General features: G+C 31.4%; 1 pseudogene; it reads right to left on the bottom strand.

The window, feature by feature from the left end:
* Positions 1–10,178, bottom strand: part of LOC149550073 (cellulose synthase-like protein H1) — a 31,956-nt pseudogene extending 21,778 nt beyond the window's left edge.
* Positions 10,179–19,778: the final 9,600 nt, after the last annotated feature.

The following is a 19,778-nucleotide window of genomic DNA, read 5'->3' as shown; positions in this document are numbered from 1 at the left end:
GAGTATTTGCAAAGTTTTAAATTTTTGATTAATCATAAGAGTGAAGTTACTAATAGAGTTTCACATGCATTGAGTGGAAGACATTCTTTATTGACTAAGATGAAGGTTGAAGTTCTTGGTTTTGATGAAATGAAAGAGTTGTATGATGTTGACCCTAATTTTTTTGAGGTGTGGAGAGAGCGCAAAGCACCAAATCTACAGGATCACATAAGTAAGTATGATGAATATTTCATTCAAGAAGGTATGTTGTTTAAAGGTATTCAGTTGTGTATTCCTAGAAGTTCTATGAGGTTGAATTTGATCAAGGAAAAGCATAGTGGTGGATTGGCTGGACATTTTGGAATTGATAAAACATTGAATCTGCTAAAAGAGAAGTATTATTGGCCTCAGATGTATAAGGATGCTCAAAAATTTGTGAAGAGTTGTGGAGTTTGTCAAGTTGCAAAAGGAGTAAGTCAGAATACTAGTTTATATACACCTATTGTTATTCCTGAGAAACTTTGGAGTGACATCAGTATGGATTTTGTTCTTGGATTGCCTAAAACAATGAAGGGGTATGATTCTATATTTGTTCTTGTGGATATATTTTCTAAGATGGAACATTTCATGCCATGATGCTGAGCATGTTGCTAAAATTTTCTTTAAAGTGATTGTGAGATTGCATGGACTACCAAGAAGTATTATTTCTAACAGAGACAGTAAGTTTTTTAGTTATTTTTGGAAGACTTTGTGGAAGAAGATGGGTACTAAGTTGAAGTTTAGTTCCACATTCTATCCACAGATAGATGGATAGACAAAGGTTGTGAATAGAAGCTTGGGTAATTTTTTGAGATGTTTAGTAGGAGATAAGCCAAGTAATTGGGAGATGGTATTGGCACAAGATGAATTTTCATATAACAATTTTGTGAATAGGAGTGCAGGGAAGACACCTTTTGAGATTGTTATAGGAATGCAGTCTAGAGGAGTATCAAATTTGAGGGATGTTTCCAGTGAAGAGAAGAAAAGTGTTGTAGGGGAAGAATTTGCTGATTTTATGGAGTCTTTGCATAAATAAGTGATTTTAAGGTTGGAACAAAGTAATCGGAAGTACAAGGAGAATGCTGATAAGTCTAGAAGACATCATGTTTTTGAAGTTGGTGATGAGGTGATGTTTCATTTGAAGAAAGGAATATTTCCAATTGGAACATACAGTAAGCCAAAGATGAAGAAGTTTGGACCTTGTAAGATCTTGAAGAATTTTGATAGTGGAAATTCTTATGAAGTTGAGCTACCTAATGACATGGATATATCTCCTATATTGAATGTTGCTGATTTGTATAAGTATCATCAGTTAGATGATGAAGTTGTTGTATTAGGTGATTATCCTAAGAGAAAAATTGAAGAAGTTGAATAGATCTTGGATCAGAGAGTTACTAAGAGCACATGAGGAAAATATTACTATAAATATTTGTTGAAGTGGAAGAATAGACCTATTGAAGATGGCTCATGGATTTTTCAATCTTAGTTGGATTCAACTCAGGTTGTGACATCTCAATGATTTAGGAGAATCATTTCTTCCAACCTAGTCGTCTAATGTAGGAGTATCCTAGGTTGCCTTTTAATCCAGCACTTCTGTTCATTCTTCCAGTTGCTATCAAGTTCTAGTTATTGCCAAGTGCTAATTTTCAATTGTTGTCGAGTTCTTAGTTGCTGCCAAGTGTATAGTTGTTACCAAGTTCTTAGTTGTTGTCGAGTGGTTCCTTTGGTTGTCGAGTTCTCCATTGTTGTCAAGTTCTCTATGGTTGTTGAGTTCTCCAAGATTATCGAGTTCTCTTTGGATGCAGAGCTCATATGAGTGCTAGGTGATTGTTTGGGTATTGAGTACCAGTGTTTTGTGAAGTCTTTGTTTGCTGAATAATCTATGTCTAGTTCTACTTTGGGCTGACCTTACTCACATTTAATTTTGGTATAGGTAGTTAATTTTGGATGTGAGCCGACTTGTGGCTATGCATACATTTAATGTAAGGTTTATTTTTTATGATATGCCAATCTATGGCTGCACAAGTATTTAAGAAGGGCTAGGATTGAGTTTTAGGAATGAAGAATGTTAAGAAGAAAGAATGTGCAGGAGGATCATTGTGTATTTTAATTGAGTTATTTTTTTTTGCAACCTAGAAGGCCTTATAGTTGAGTATGTATGTTGATTATCTGATGAATATATAAACATCTTGTTCTCTCTCTCCTTTGTGTTGCTATTGTTTTGTTTTTTCTACTATGTTAACTCTTGCAGGGTGGTTTGGATAGTTGGGTGTGCCTTTGGCCCTATTTATTTTGTCCCTCCTTCCGTTAATAGGTAGCTTTGATCTTTTTCCACTTAAACATCATCATATATCTCAGGGTTTGATTAGATTCATTGAATTTATCCATCATTTTGTATCTCTAATCCTTTCTTAAAACTTCTAGAAACTTATCCTTGAATCCTTACCATAGATCACTTAAAAAGATCAATTTGTGTATTAAATAAACCATCTCATTAATCCTTAGCATTCATGCATTTTGAACAATCTAAAAATTCATCTATGTAGGTCTCAAAACTTGATTCTTTCACAAATTGTTATTTTTCTCACACTCGCTCATCATTGTGCTCTTTGGCTCAATCATCACTAGGTAGCTCAATCTCTATTGTCCTATCTTTCTCAACATACATTTGCTAATATTATTTTCTTAGCTATCTCTTAAGCTTCTTAATCTTTGGCTTCATTGAACTAGTGAAACCATCACTCGATCAATCTTATTATTTTACTCGCCTTCTTGTCTACTCTTCTATACATCAACTCAACTATTTTTTCCTCTTCATATACTGATCAAACAACACATTATCTTGTCAAAGACTAACTAATCAAGTGCCCATTATATTTCCAATATACTTAATGCCTCTTTACTCAACAACTTGACTAGCTCACCTCGTCATCTCTTCTTTTGAAATCTTCTTAATCAATCAATTGATACAATACTCTACACTGTTGGTAAATTTCTTACTGGTAAGATTTGACATCAATTACAACATAACAATTTTTTAAATTATAGTTTCTAATATTGTTGTATTCAAACCTAGGTCGATATTTGAGGTGATTGAGACACTAGTACATTTTGACTCATTTTTCAATGAAAATTGGTTGAATTTTTGACTCACGTTGGTCAAATTTTCAACAAACTATTTAATCATTATTTTTTTCACTGAAACTTCAACCAATTCTTGTTAGTATCACAATTTTAATGATGCATTTGGTCAAAAATGACCTCCCTTGTTAATGAGATCATTGGTCAAAATTTTGACCAAGTTTCATCAAAAGTTTGACCAAAGCATTGACCAAGATGCCAAACCAATGACGGCATCTTGGTCAATGCTTTGGTCAAAATTTTGACCAAAATTTAGGGATCTCTTTATGTCATAGAGATATACTTTCCTCATCACTCATTTCTATGTCAAGATTAGGCCTTCTCCGTATAGCAATAGAAGAGTTCACTATATTCTATAGCGATATGGTACCCAAAATCTCTTTTGACCATACTATGATCACTATAGTGTATCCTAACTCATGAAGTGTAATCATTGTAATTATAGCAGTATATGAAACGTCGAACCAAGAAATAACATCTCTATCACTCATCGCCATGACTCATAGTGATGCAAAATCTCTATTGCTCATCGTTGTAATGATTATATTTGTTTTTCATTTCTTGGTGATCACTATATGTTATAGAAATAAACCTCCTTTATCACTCATCACTATATTGCTTTTGTTGTTTCTCTGCATACTGATAAAAGAGATCTCTATATGTCATACTAATATACTTTCCTCATCTCTCATCACTATGTCAAGATTAGGCCTTCTCTATATAGTGATAGAAGAGTTATCTATATTCTATAGCAATATAGTACCCAAAATCTCTTTTGACTATACTACATTTCTATAGTGCATCCTAACTCATGAAGCCTAATTGTTATATCTATAGCGGTATATGAAACATCAAATGAAGAAATAAAATTTATATCATTGAGGTTTTTGACATGCTTGTACAAAATAAATCTCATTAATGGCTAAATGAAATGTTGAATGACGAATTCCAATGCTTATTTGATGATTCAATTGAGGCAGGGTGTTGAAGGAATATACAGAGAAGTCAAGGCAGGGTTTAGATGAAACTATTTTGTGTATAAATGTGTCAAATTACATAATTAAATTATGGATGAAATAGTTATGTATTTTCAATAATATGACTTATTAACAATATTGAAATATGGATGAAACTATAAAATGGTTTTGATAATACTCATAATGACCAAAAACACTTATCAAGATACTAACCCTAACCTAACTTCTTGGTAGCAATATCCAATTATGGATGAAACTATAATGCATTTTCGATAAAACTGAAGTTGCTCAAAAACATTCAACACATATCATATAAATGTGTCAAATTTAATAATGAAAATATGGATGAAACTATTATGCATTTTTTATACCTCCTCCTTTTTTATCATCAAAAACACTCATCATCGTGACTTATAGTGATACAACATCTCTATCACTATAGAGAGCCATGCATGTAGTTTTATCTTTTAACTAGACATTGAATTCCCAATAGACTGAATGCATGTAGTACTCTTGAGAATAATAAGATAACTACATTTTATATTAGGTAGTTATCTCAAGAGTTCAAGTATATTTGTATTGCATCAAAAATCATTAATAAAAAGATATTTTCTTACAAACATTGGGCTCCATGGGTATCTTTATATACCCAAAAGAGATATTAGAAAAGTTTAATAGACTTCTAAGTAAAGTTTTTATAGTTATCGCATGTACATGCACTTCATAGAATAGGGCACTCAAACTTGAAGTCATAGGAGTATTATCTTTGTATTCAACATCCCTGCAAGCATGCTAGTCTAGAATAAGGAAAGGGGAAGGTTTTAGGATTTAGATCATATTGTACATTACAGGGAGTATGTTTTAACATGAGATTTAAGAGATACACCAACTATTAAGTAATCAAATAATAGTAAAGTGTAAGTGTTTACCATCTCTCTTTAAGAATTCACCTCCCTGTAATCAAATAGAAAAATTAAGATGGTTAGTTAGTTATAAAAAAAAAAATCTTAAAAGTTATATGACATTACTTCACAATTAACAAAATACTCAAAGAAAATAACTTATCATATCAAATTTATATTTTAAATTGTTGACATTTCATATATTGAAACTAGTTAAATATTTTAGCATGGATACAAATACAGAAGAGAAAATATTTATATTTTTAAATGAAAAATCATGTCAATCATATCAAGAAATTCCCACAAGAGACCTACACAAGTAACACAGAAAACAATATTACATGTCTACTATTGAGAAAGGAACTACATAAATGTTCATAAGGGGGAAATGAAAATCAATTGTAATTTTCACACACAACATACTTATTAAGTACCTCAAACTTCTCCAACTTAAATTTGAATTATAAAGATTGTCATTTTCTATTTTTTCTTATTCAAAGAATTCAATGGACCACAAACATATTCAAAAATAGTACAAAACTATAGATATATTTTTAATGGAAGAAGAGTTCCTCACTAGAAATGATCAAAGATAAATCATTCCATGATAGAAGGATATTTCTAGGAAAATTAATACAATTTAAATAAGTGAGATTGGTAGATAAGAAAAACACTTGTGACTAAATTAAGCCAAGCTAGTGTAGCATATATGAAATAGCCAAAGCACAAGATTTCATGATAATACTCCAAGGAATGCCTCTCTTTCCCTTTCTAACCAATCCTTTCACAAACAGCCAAAGATTTATGACTACCCAAACACTACACAAATACTCTACAAATAGCCTCTCTTTGATCTCACCGACACTTCCCACAAATGAAACAGTGTTCCAAGCAAGGACTCCTAAGTTTAATAATAATATTGTAGTTGGTATGATTAATAATGCAAAGGAATCAAATGTAAACTCAGCCTCATCATCATTCTCTTCTTCCTCTGATCCCTTTGGAGTCACAAAAAAAACTATATCTGACAATACCAATAACTTCACTACAACATCAAATAGTGCAACGAACCATGAAGATGTGCACACAATGAACCACATGAATTGGATATTCCACCTCTCTCTTGCTAAACATCCAAGAAGAATGTACTACACAAGTTGATATCCATAGACTGAAAGGAAGAGTGCTAGTGCAATTAGAAAAGAAACCTTTATAATCTACATTAGGAGTAAAGCTAGTGTTAAAAAATGAAAACAATGGTATAAAAATCTATTAATAAAAATGAGTTCATCTTTTTGATATAGTATAAACAACACATTCTAAGATTTGACTTGTTCAAGTGGTTCATCACCCATCTTTATGATATAGTTTCAGCAGCGCGTTCTATGATCTAACTTGTTTGGGTGGTTCATTTGAAATCACATAGACTCATTTACTAATATGATTAAAGATGCACCAACTCAATGAATCAAATGGGTGGTTTAAAAATCACGCGCTAAGGTCTAATTGTTAAATAGTCAAAATTGACTTCCTTTTTCAAAACTTATCTTGTCCTAAAGATCATCTAAATCAAAACACATAATATGTTGTTCACACCACAACCATATGATGAGACCAGTGACTAATAAGTTAATAGTGTGTTTCAATTTAGACAAAGAAGGTGTTATTAATATAAAATTAAATTTAACTAACCTTGGGCAAGAATGATTTATGATATAGCACACTCATGGTAGGAACGAAGGCATAGAAGATAACTAGTACTGACCAAACAACCCATAGGCAAAAATAAGCATAAATTATCCTCTGCCTCAAGCTAATGCCTCTTATGAGTCCAATAAAAGGATAGATTTTTCTTAAAAATATTTCAATCAATCCTCTTTTCCATCTCTTGTTTTGAATAGGGGAATCTGGACTAGTGGTGGTTGGACGTCCCATGAAAATTGGTTTGTCTAGTTGGACACTAATGGAATGCCAACCTAGAGTATGAATCTCTATTCCTATCATAACATCCTCAACTATAGATCCATACATCCATCCCACCTAAAACTATTTAAAAGTGAGTTAGTATCTATGCCATGGAATATTTTTGTGAGTTGCATCAAATATCTAACATATAAGGTGATATGTAAATTCTTTTGTTTGGATTTGATTGTGTATGTCTTTTTAGCATGAATATTTTGAATCGCACTTCATGATTCATCATCAAGATGAGAGAATGCACTAAAAAGTGAAATATATAGACCAAGCCCAACCAAAGGTAAATAAGAAGAAAAAGAGGATTGGTATGCATATTTCACTTTTCCATTCTCGCTTTCTCTTATCATGATGATGGATTATGGAGTGTGATCCAAAAAATTGATAAACATGCACAATAAAATCCAAAAACAAAAATTTACATTTCAAATGGATAGTGGACATTTGATAAGATTAATATAAGATAATGGGAAATCTTTCAATATGAATTGTTTTTAAGAAAAAAAACAAGGTTGTGCACCTTCTACCACTTTGCCCCAAGTAGTTTTGGTTTCATAGCTGCAACTAGCAACATTCAAAGTGGGAAGGAAGGGTATGGCTACTGTATGAAATGTCACTTAGTATATCCCGAGCTACTTCAACTAGGGCATGGGATTCTCCAAATTTTTTCCTCAATGTCTCAGATGAACAATATGATGCAAAGTCTAGAGTCTCTACTAGGCAACATCATACATGTTATTGATTGAATATTTAAAGGGTCTATAAAACAAATTTTATAAGGCTTTTATGAATGACTATTCCAACCACATGTCAACATGACTGTTCCTCATATTTCATTTTCTATAAATAGATTTTATTTAATAAAAGATAATAATGCATTATTAGATGAAGCTTCTTAAAAAACAATGAATTAAAATAGGATTGAGTGCAATAAATATTAGTATATAAAATAAAGTAAAAAAGAGGAGTCCTTAGCATAATTGCCTCAAACATCTACTAGACACTATATTTTTTGTATACCTAAAAATAAATTGGTGTACAATTATAACAAGATCTTCTACAAATCTTGCTTCAAGTAAGATTGAAATTATAATTTATTATTTTTTAATTAGGTCCAAAGATTTTTCCAAAGGACTCCCACAATTTTACAATGTTGTCATTACACAACAAATAGTCAATAACAAAAAAATAAAATAAGCAAAGATATCAAGATTATACCTAAATATAAAAACAATTAAACATTTACTATTAACATACAATACTATTATGAACATTAAGATATTAAAAGATATTTATTAATATATATATCATTATTTCATGTAAAATATTTTAATTTGGTAAAACAACATGCCATATATTGAACTTCAATTTCTAAACTAATTTAATGCCAAAGATTTTATATTACCTTATCTTTGCTTTTCACTTCCTTTCTTGTGGTGTTGATCAATCTCAGGTGGCAACCCATACAAGCCTTTTCTTCTATGAAAGTAGTTGGTTCCTCCATAAATATGGCCTTGGAGTGCATTTGATCCCTTCCCAATAGTCTGCATACACCCAACATCTCCATTGTTACATCTATAATCATGTAATAACTCAGCCAAAAATGCTATAGAGATCTTGAATAATCATTATTTCTTACTTCTGTGAGCATTTTCAACTAGTTTCCAAAGGGATCATCCTTGATACTTCCATGGAACACTTGATGAAATTGAATAAAGATGATTTCTTTCTCTAATTTACATTCAAGAAAAAAACATAGCATGTTGTGCAATCACTGACATGCATATCACTATATAGATTTAGTATGAAAGGAGAATTTGTCATCACCACTAAGGCTCTTTCTCGAAAACCCAACACCACATCAGATTAGTAAAAAATCATGTTAAGAAATAATATATATTTTCAATACCTATCATATTTAACAGTACAATATTAAATATTTCATGTTATTCTTCATAGTTGACATTACTATTAAAATTTCCAAACAATTATTCAAAAATAATAATCAATCACAATTTATACCAGAAACTTTGTAAATAAGTTCTAGAAAGATAAATTTAAAAAATCTACTAACCATGACATTCATGGTGTTGGCCTTATAGTGATGGCTAACCTTGGGATGTTTCTCTCTAGCAACATATATCAGGTTGGATAGAGCATCAGCTTTCTTGTCATGAACCATTTTGTTTTCATGAATAACCTATACATATAAAGAGTTAATAGTGTGAGATATTCATCCTCTAGAGAAGCTCTTACTATCTTGATTAAAATTTATACTGTAAAAGCATAATAAACAATCATTTCAACTTCATACTCTCCCTATTACAAATATTATACTTGTGTGGTTTCTAACATCCAAGCTTCTATACACAAAACCATCAACACTATGATGAGAAGTAAAATCAAGTGGAACTTGTTTTTCTTCCAATGTTCTGCTTATCCTTTTCTTGAAACATTCGTGCTCATCCTACAAAATATCATTTAACAATGTTAAGGATGCATGATGATTTAATAACGCAAGAACTATTGATTTCTATATATTAATCACATCATCAGCACCTTCATATCTTTCCATTCTCGAACAAAATCAAAATCAGATGACTCATTTTAACTCATTTTATTTTTTTTAAAGGCGTAAAGAGTTTCATACTCTTTATTTTGAACTTTCTACAAAATGGCATCCATTTTTTGGAAAAGCTCAAAGTTTCTAAAAGAGAGTAGAAAGTGATGGGAGATGCACCATCATATGAGATATAAGAAGAAATAATTTCTACTAGATAATCAAGTGCAAGAATAGAAAGAACTGTATTGATAGTTATCAATGTGGGCTTCTTGAACAGATCTGTTGTAGTAATGATAACATCCACAGTAGAAATCTTGGAAATAGATTCTCTACTATATCTACAAGATAAAAACATAACACAACACCCAATTTTTTTGTAGTGTTTCAAAGAGGAATAAATATATAAGACCTTCACTCATAGAAATAAGCATATAAGACCTCTACTTTTTATAATAATAAAACAAATGTGTAAATGAACAACATTTATTTCTACCTCTCTGCAAGCCTCTCTAGGTATGTATTATACCCATCAAACTTCCATTCCATGTTAGGATAGAGCATCCACATGAAAAAAAACCAAAGCTCATACGCAAAAGCTATCATCCAAAAATTCTAAGAAAATGTAGAAAATGTGTTGGCTCTCAAAGTCACAAGGAAAGGGAAGGAGATAATCAATTATCTCATAATTCACATACAACAATGAGGAAGATGAAAAACATTTTAAGAATGGAATTGAAGTTTAGAGACAAATCAAGATAATTCCTTGAGGGATGGTAGGATGAATCAATCCTTCCTTGTGCTCAAATTCCACCAAATGAAGAAGAGGACCCAGGAAGAAAAGGGAGATGCTTCAAGAGATCAAAAGATAAAAACATGCCTTTAGTTCACTGTAAAACAAGTTGATCTTGTTGTAAGAGGAATAAAATGATTAAATAAAATTGGTTTACTATCTTAAATAGATCAATTCATCCTTCATAGGGACACACATCATCAAGGTATTCATTTCTTATATTAAGGACACATGAATTCATTTTAACATAAAAAAGATGTTTTAACTCTATTAATTAGCAATGACTTCTCTTGTTAGTAGTGATTTCTCTTCATCTAAGGTGAAAGAAAAACAACAACAACAAGGTCTCTTCAAAAATCAAAGATGAGGGAAAGAAAATGAAAATTTGGATACGTTATATTGTAGAATGCATTGGTTTTCCAGATTTAGCAAAGCTTCATTTCAAATTTTGAAAGAGGTAAAATATGGGATCAGTAGAATAGGTTTCCTTTTGAGTTCTAGTTTTCTTTTGGGAACTACTTAGTTTGTCTTAAAGAAGGAAAGCTAGGAAGTTATAGATAGAATTCTAATCCACTTAAGTATTTGGAAAGAGAGTAGTAGACCTATGGTCAAGGAAAAGTTTTGGATGCTACAAATATAAAGTTAAATGTGGAGTTTGAGAAGGCTGAAATGGAACAACTGGTAGGGATAAGGTTGTGGTGCTCCCATCTAGATCTAGAAAGACCCAAAATGAGGCAAATGGTAAAGTTGTTGAAGCTGGAAGATTGAGTATCTAATCTTCCTCTAGAGATTCATACCTATACCATAGAGTATCATCCCATCATTCTAGACCTACAATGAATGAAATTGATTAAATAGTGAAGGTATGTTAGTTTGAGCTTCACTTGGTTTCGAGAATACTTTAATATTCTCTACTTAACAAGGCCAACTGCGTGAAGGTGGAAGCTCATTTTCCCTCACCTCCCTCCCCCTAATGTCAATCTAAATTCCCCATTAACATCTAATTATATACTTCATTCATTCATTCATCCTTTTATGAACTATAATATTCAATCAATACAATCGCATAACATTCAAATGATATAAAATTCATTAATATGCAATACTAATCAAGAATTCATTAACACATTACAATATTAATTAAAATGACATAAAAATCAATATTAATATGCAAAATTCATAGATAATTGCTTAAAATGATGTTCTTTCATTATCCAACAAAGTTTATCAAGCAACATGATCATCCAACAATTATTATCACTGAGGAGATAACCAAATGAAGCATCAATTATCAAACCAATCTGCAATAAATGGTAATGTTAACCATGAAATATCAGTTAGCAAGCATGTCAAGATTATCACCTTATTTATTGCTCAAATGATCATCATAATCACCCGTCAATTATAACCATTACAAGAGGTATTGATTAGGAAGATTGAACATCAAAGAACAAATTTAGATATTTGAATTATAACTATATCCATTGCACAAGTAATATTGAGATATTTGTGTACTTATAAGATAGATTAGGAACACCAAGATACATCATTGTTGTAAGCGATAAAAGTAAACTTAAACATATTAGTGTCATGTCAAAGTTGGCTATGAGCACATTGAGAAGACTAGTAATATATCTTATATTGATATATTAGAAAAAAAATAGCATCAATTAGAAGGAGACTTCACACAATTCATATTGTTATAATAGAAGTGCAGATCTGATATATAGTAGAGATCATCTTGGCATAAGTCTCATAAATATATTTTAGATAGTTGTGATACTCTATTTTATTGATAATTAATATATCTTATAGCATCATATTATAAGAAGTATCAATTGTAAATCATTATCTTTCATTCTTATATTAATTGGTGTCAACTACCGTTATTACAAGTCTTGTAAGATACTTTTAGAGTCTTCTTGGAAGGAAATTTATCATCAATTTTTGTGAGCTAATTTTCCCTAATTCCTAAGAATTAATATAAGGGGATATTACAATATTGATTTCCTTATTACTAGGTTGTCTCTCAATCATCAGGCAAAAGATGTAAATGTAATCCATTGGTTGGTGGTCATATATTCAATCTAAGATTGGTGTCTCTTGTTGGTTGTTGTCTACTTATCATAAGTGATTCATTATTATTGTGAGCTTGATTGTCCCATGATTTTTCCCATCTTAGGTTTTCACATAATTTTACCACTCTTGTGTACTTGTGAAAGATTTCATATTGTGTATTTGTTATAGTTTATGAATAATAGCTATATTAAATTTAAATTAAGTTTAAAATTGCATATATTGTTTCACACCCATGTCTCCTTTATACTTGGTATCGATGTAGGTCCCTTTGAAAAGGTTTAGAAACTTAAGTTAGATCCATGATACCATAGGATTTTCTTATTTGGTGATGTTGATTTCCTATTTTCCAATGTGCTCTTGCTCTAGACATGTCAAGTAGCTAAAATATTCCATGAGTTGGTAGAACCAAGAATATTAGAAGTGTATGGGATGTTAATCTCATATTTTTTTTATTATAATTTTACTCCTTGCCCATGGAAACTATTCCACTCTTCTTTCCTTGACCAATCTCAAGGACACTATATATAATATCTCTGTGTACTTTTTGTGTGTATCTATATGGTAGGGGAATTTGTCTGAATAATTTTATTTAGTATAAAATATTAATCTATCCATTACTCGATGTTAAGGGGAAGAATTTTGGTGAATCTATAGAGAGGAGATAAGTAGGCATTGCCTTGTCATCTTTAGGGAAGGGTTAATTTCCTTATACTATGAAGTGTCCATTGATTGCAAGCAAAAAGTACTTTAATTCTCATACATCTATATGCACCATTCTGGTGTGGTAGGAAAACTCTTTTCTTTTGTTATGGTTGGCTAATTCCTTTTTTGATATTTCACTCTACTTAATGTACCAAGTGCACAAGAGCTTGCAAAACAAATTGCTTAGATAAGTTTGAGATTTTCTTATTGTTGTTTTGTTTTGATACCATAGTGTTGAGCAAGTTTTTTTTCTTGAGCCAATAGATTGGCAACTTGCTCCATCCTAACTTTAGTCATATTCTTTGTAAGCCAAAATATTGTGATCAAGTCTTCCCTCTATTGTTGTTGAGGTAGAAACTCAATCTATAGCTCACTGACTCTTTTTCTATGCGCACCATTCAAATCCTTGATAATTCTATAGTTTTTATTGATATCACTAAGATCATTCTTGATCTACTCATAGTGAATTTAAAAATTGGCTACTACATGGCATACCACTATAGACAATATTTGTAGAAGATATTAATTTCCTCCATACATGTTTTGATCTAACTGATAGCCAGGGACCATATCTATAATGCAATGTTATAATTCTTATCCATTTCCTTCTCAACACACTGATAATAAATGCCATATTATAACAACTATTTCTCAATATCTAAAACCAAATCACTACACTACACTCCACAAATATGAGATAACACCACATCATTGTCAATCATATGATCAACAACCAATAACAATGGGTTAGGGGGGCATTTTATACTTCTTCTTATTTTAACCATGATTTTTTTGTAATTATTATGACACTCCACAAGGTTCCATTTTTTAGTGATATCCCAATCTAAGGACTTGAGAGGAAAACCATGACTAAAAGGATGAAAAATCATCATATTTTTCTTGATTTTATGGATAAGGGCCTGAAAAACACCATTGGCATCTTTCTCTATTTCAAAATCATATTGTTTCTCTCTTTCTAGATAGATCAACTACCAATCCAACTCAAAATAAATGAAATAAATTATTCATAATGATGTAAAAATAAACTCATGGAAAACTTTTAATAACCTACCTATGTAAAATATTGTTAAAATTTTGCAATAACTTCTAATTATAGAAATAATAAACAAACCTCCTGTAACCTGCAGAGTGAAAAAATTGTATTTTGCAATCCACATGACTCAAATTTTAATGTATGAATATGATATAAGATTCTAGGAAAGAACATTATATAAGAAAATAAAAATACCACAAGGAATGTCTTAACGTCTTTCCCTACTATAACATCTTGTAGAAAGATTAAGAACCAATTAATTTCATTTTTTATAGTAACAACAGCATCAATAAAGATATAATCCAAAATAGAAATTTGAGGAACACTTAGATAAGACATGAAAATAAATAAATATGAAGCTTGAATATTTTTCAAAGCACAAAACCCATTAAAAATAGACTACATTGTGAACCACTACATAGAAAAATCAGCCTAACCTATAATACAGTATGAAAACAAGTCTAACCTGTTAAAGGAAAATGCAGTATTTGGCTGGAGAAATAAGATCATCACACAAAATACAAGGCTGATGCAAATCAGCATCAACAAGTGGTACTCCAGCCACTCTAAAAGTAGCCATATGAATGTGGTACTAGAAAAAATGTTTAAAGAAATTCACTTTTTTTCTCCATAATAAGGCATCGGCATCTATATACAAAACCAAACATTAAGGAAAAATACCTTAATGAAAATTTTACTTTTATTGTTTGGGACAACAAATGACCCTATCCCTACCCCTATTTCAAATGAGAAATTATTTACAACTATACAATAACCCTTATTTTGCATTATTGTAAAGAAAATTTTAGTTTAAAGTTCTTAGGTATCTAAAAATTTATGATTTACGAAAAAACAATGGAATTCCAAAAATGTAGATTATCTCAAGTGCTTTGTTTCTAAATTTCAAAATAATAAAACTTCCCCTTGTAAAAATACACCATTGTTCAAAATTTTAACAATAGGGCTTCAGAAAAATATTTCTTCTTACATTTTCCTCCACCGAGTTGATGATGAATGAGTTTCTGGCATCCAAAGAGCCAATTAAATGACTTGAAAACTTATGATTTTTCACTCCTTTCGAATAATGTCTCTAAGCTTTGTTTGGGAACACTCCTCCCAAACAAATGAGTTACCATAAAAATGAGCTTTGTTTGTTAGGTTCATATAACAAAGTTCTAAAAATAGTTGGAACATTCATAGCCATGAACTCACATGCTTTCACATTGACTAAACCTTCATTAATGTCCTCCAGCTTTGAAATCTTTATTGGTTGTACCAAAATGGGACTTCTAGAGATTTAGAAAACTCTATAAGTCTTCTTTTTTTGTCTTATAGGTTATCAAAATTCACACTAGTGGTTATGATCTAGAGATGCTTAACTACAAAAGAAGATCTCACATAGAGGGATTGAATCAATGCTGCCCATTGACACCCAGATCAAATTCCTAGATCAATCACATGAATTTTCTTACCATGCTTCACAGCATCAATGATACCTTAGACAACCATAAATTGCATCACTTTGAAAAATGGAAGTACAGTAGTATAGAGACTAAGTAAAGAATGGAGCTCAACTTTTGTGTTATCAGTGCATTAGTTCTTAGTGAAACCATTCTTGTAGTAATTGGTGAAATTAGGAATTTTTTCTTTCACCTCATTATCTTTTGTGTTATCCCTCCTCCCATGCACTTTTATCTTCTTCTTCTTCTTTTTAATAATCCATGTTGGTCAAAACTTTGACCAAAGAAACTCATGTTGATCAAATTTACAACCAACTCAATATCTTAACAAACAAATAAAAATCAAATGGAAAATGGCATAAGGTCAAAAATCAACAAAAAATCTACTAGTGAGAAAGTTACCCACTCTTGTAGAATAGTAGCCTAATGTCCATGTTAACCATTTCCATCACTTTTGAAAAAAATACATATTCCCAAAGGAGACTATTGATATTTTCTTCTTCCTTATTGCATAGTGGACACCTTGAAGGTTCTTCAACCCAATTTTTTGAAATTAGATTGTTGTTAAGATACTCTCCTACATAGCTACTTAGACGAATATGCCATCTTTATGAAGGAAATTCTTATTCCATCTGAGATGAAAAGGGAGATCTAGGGGTTGAGTTATCTTTCTTTAATCTACACTTTTATGCCCATATTTAACTATGTATTCTCTAGAAAGTTGATTTGTCCCAAATTAACTTGTCTTGCTTATCTTTAGGATTTACTCTTCTAGTTGTTAAGATATTTATTAATTCTTATTTTTTCCAAGTTATTTAATGGTGTAGATAGTCACTTACCTTTGACCCCTAATGTTCCTTCAATATCTCAATACATCTTTTATTTGTGACAACTTGTTCCAAACTAGTGTATCCTCCCCATCAATCTTCCTAGAAGGTAACATCATCCCATCTCCCAATACCCCACATAATATTTTTTGAAATATACTCTCTTTTTTTAAAATTAAAATTTCATACTTTGGATCCCTTTGGTGGAGTATTGGTTCTAAAAAAAATTGTTTTGTCCTCATACTCTTGGTATTTATGAAACAAAATTCTTGCCTACTTGTTATTACTTTCCTTATATAGTTTCCAAATGTGTTTATCTACTAAAGCTATGTTCTAAATTTGTAAATTTTTAATTCCTACTCCTCCCTTATTTAGGTGTTAACAAATGTCATTCCATTTTATAAGGTTTATTTTCTTTCTATCTTCCAACCCTTTCCAAAACAAATCCCTAAATTTATTTTCTATCAAAGATTTTACTTTACTTGATAATGGGAGACATGACATCTAGTAAGAAGGAAGAGTAGAGAGGAATTATTTAATTATGGTTTTTATTCCCATCTTTGTTAGCCATTTTCCTTTCCAATAATCCATTTTTTGACCAGTTTTGTGTAGAACCTGATTCCAAGCATTAGTAACTTGTATACCTTTCTCTATTGGAATACCCAAGCATCTACAAGAAAAGGTCCCAATTTTAAATCCCAAAACTTGATTGATTATTTTTGCTATGTCTTCCTCAGTGTTTATAAAAAATATCTCTAATTAATTTTCATTCACACTCTAACCTAAGGTGTACAGATAATCCAGTAAAACATGTTAAAAGTTTATAGCTTTTGAAATACTACTCTTACTAGGAAGAATTATGTCATCCACAAACTACTAATGATTTATATTTTCAACACCCTTAATAACCTTTATTCCCAATGTTGGAAAATATGATTGAAAAGATCATTGTAAGAAGGAGATTGTTGTAAAGAGGGAGATTGTTGTTAAAGAATGTTTTCAATCATTGTTTTGTCATTGATGTCAAACCTGCTATTTTTTGGAATGACAAATGCTTATAAGATCCAAGCACTATCACTTAGTTGATTGATGAAGAGGATTTAATCAACAAGATGTAACAAAAGAACCTAAGGGAAAAGTTGAGTTATAGTTTTACAATGACGTGCAAGGATCAATTAAGACAATGGCAAAGTGATGTATTGACAATATACTTGAAGGTACAGAGGTTGGCCACACTTAGAAACACTAGAAGAATAAGTTGAAATAAGGTTGACTGCAAAGCTTAACTAAGTTCATTAGTGAGTGTTGAGCAAGCTAGTTCAAGCTGAGCATATTTTAGTTAGTGCCAAGAAAATGAAAAATCTAGTGTGTGCCAAGTGATATAGAAGGAGTCGAGCGTGTTCAGGTGCCGAGCAAAGTAATAGGTGTTGAGTATTAGAAAAACTTAGTGGATGCCAAGTGAATCCACAATACGTGTCAAGCATCAGTAAAATGTAGTTGATGTCGAGTAATATAGTATGAGCTAAGCATAAAAATTTCAATAGTGCCAAGCCATTGCATTATTTGAAAAATCAAAGATTCGTCAAATCTGAGCTGACAAGTTTGCTACCTTGAATTTTGTGAACCAGTTGGAGGATAACGATGATGAGCTAGAAGCATAGAATTTTATGTAAACTATTTTTGAGAGAATTCAAGAGGATTCTTCATGATGTTTCTAGAAGAAACAAGATGTGGGTTAGATTCAATGAATCCTACCTAATCCATTCAAACTAGAATTAAAGAAGGGAAGAATCGAGCAGGAAAAGCAATTCTAGACTTCTATTTAAGGAGTCACAGGCCAAGAAGCAAGATTTTTTGGTGTGCCAAAATTGTGAAGTGCTTGAAAGGTGTCAAGGAGAAGACATCAAGAGGAGAAGAAAGAATAGAGCACGGAGACTTTGCTTCGATTAGTGGTCATAGAGGAGATTGTACTGGTACATTGAGCATGAAGACTCAAGGAGACAAAGCTTGAGAAGGGGAACAAGCTGTCAGAGTTGCAGAGACTAAAAGCCAAGCAAGTTGTGAAGAGCTGAACTATGATCTAAAATCTACAAGTTAAGTTGTGAGTTGTATCAGGTCAAAAGCCCTTGTTGTTACTCTCTAATAATTATATCAGTTAGGGTAGAAATCCTATGGACTTACGCTGGTTTAACAACCATTTGTAAATCCTTTAACAAGGTGGCATTCCAAGTGAATTTTCTAAAGTCCACTAACCAGGCCAACTTCTAACAGGGTGGATAAATCCTTTAACTAGGTCACATTTAATAGTGTGTTGTAGCCTTTAACAGGGTAGGCCTTTCATAGGGCATCACTTCAAAAGAGTGATAATTGAATAGAATGTTACTGGTGGTTTTTCCCAAATTGGATTTCCACATAAATCACTATGTTATGTGTTGATTTTTCATGTGTTATACTTGCATGTTGATTTACAGTAACTTGCTAAGTAGGAAAGTTTAAGCTTGGATGAATGAACAGTTTTAAAAACTCACTTTACTTGATGAAAAAGTTTTAATTGGACATTTGGAACTTGAATAACTAATTCAACCCCCCTCTCAGCTATTTTAAAGTATTTCTAACACCCAAAATTTTACTTGTTTTACTTGTCTCTTTTATGCTTCTTGCAAAGTCTTTTTCCATTATCACAAATAGTAAGGGTAAGAGGGGGTCTCCTTGTCTCCATCCATGAGATGTCTCAAAGAAACCTTTAGGAGCGTCATTGATGAGAACATGAATCTTGGGGTAGAGATGCGTTTGACAATGAAATTAATCTAGCATTTGGAAAATCCAAAGGCTTTTAGGAATTTAAAAAGAAACCTCCAATTGACATTTTCATAGGATTTTTGTATGTACAATTTGATTAGCATGCTTGGCTCTTTATTTTACTGAATCAAGTGAATAAGTTCTTGGACTATGATGATTCCATCAAAGATTGATCTACCTCATACAAAACCCATTTTTTCATCGAAATTAATTTTACCTAGAAGAATTTTAAGCCTATTTTCCATGGATTTGGAGAACACTTTATAGATTGTATTGCAAAGAGCTATTGGCCTAAAGTCACTTGGATCCTCTTCTTTGTTTCTTTTAGGAATTAAGCTATGTAGGTGTTGTTGATCTCAGTTAGAATATGATCTAATTTTATAGCATTATCAATAGCTTCCCATAGTTTAAATCCCAAAAAATGCCAATATTTCTAGAAAATCAATGGTTGAAATTCATCAAGGCCTAGGGACTTATCTAAATGTAGATCAA

This window comes from Cupressus sempervirens, chromosome 7 (assembly GCF_028749045.1).
Source record: "Cupressus sempervirens isolate cs-2001-9-10 chromosome 7, ASM2874904v1, whole genome shotgun sequence".
Lineage (NCBI taxonomy): Eukaryota > Viridiplantae > Streptophyta > Pinopsida > Cupressales > Cupressaceae > Cupressus > Cupressus sempervirens.
Note: the sequence above shows the minus strand (reverse complement) of the source record. Positions and strands in the feature narration are given on the sequence as shown.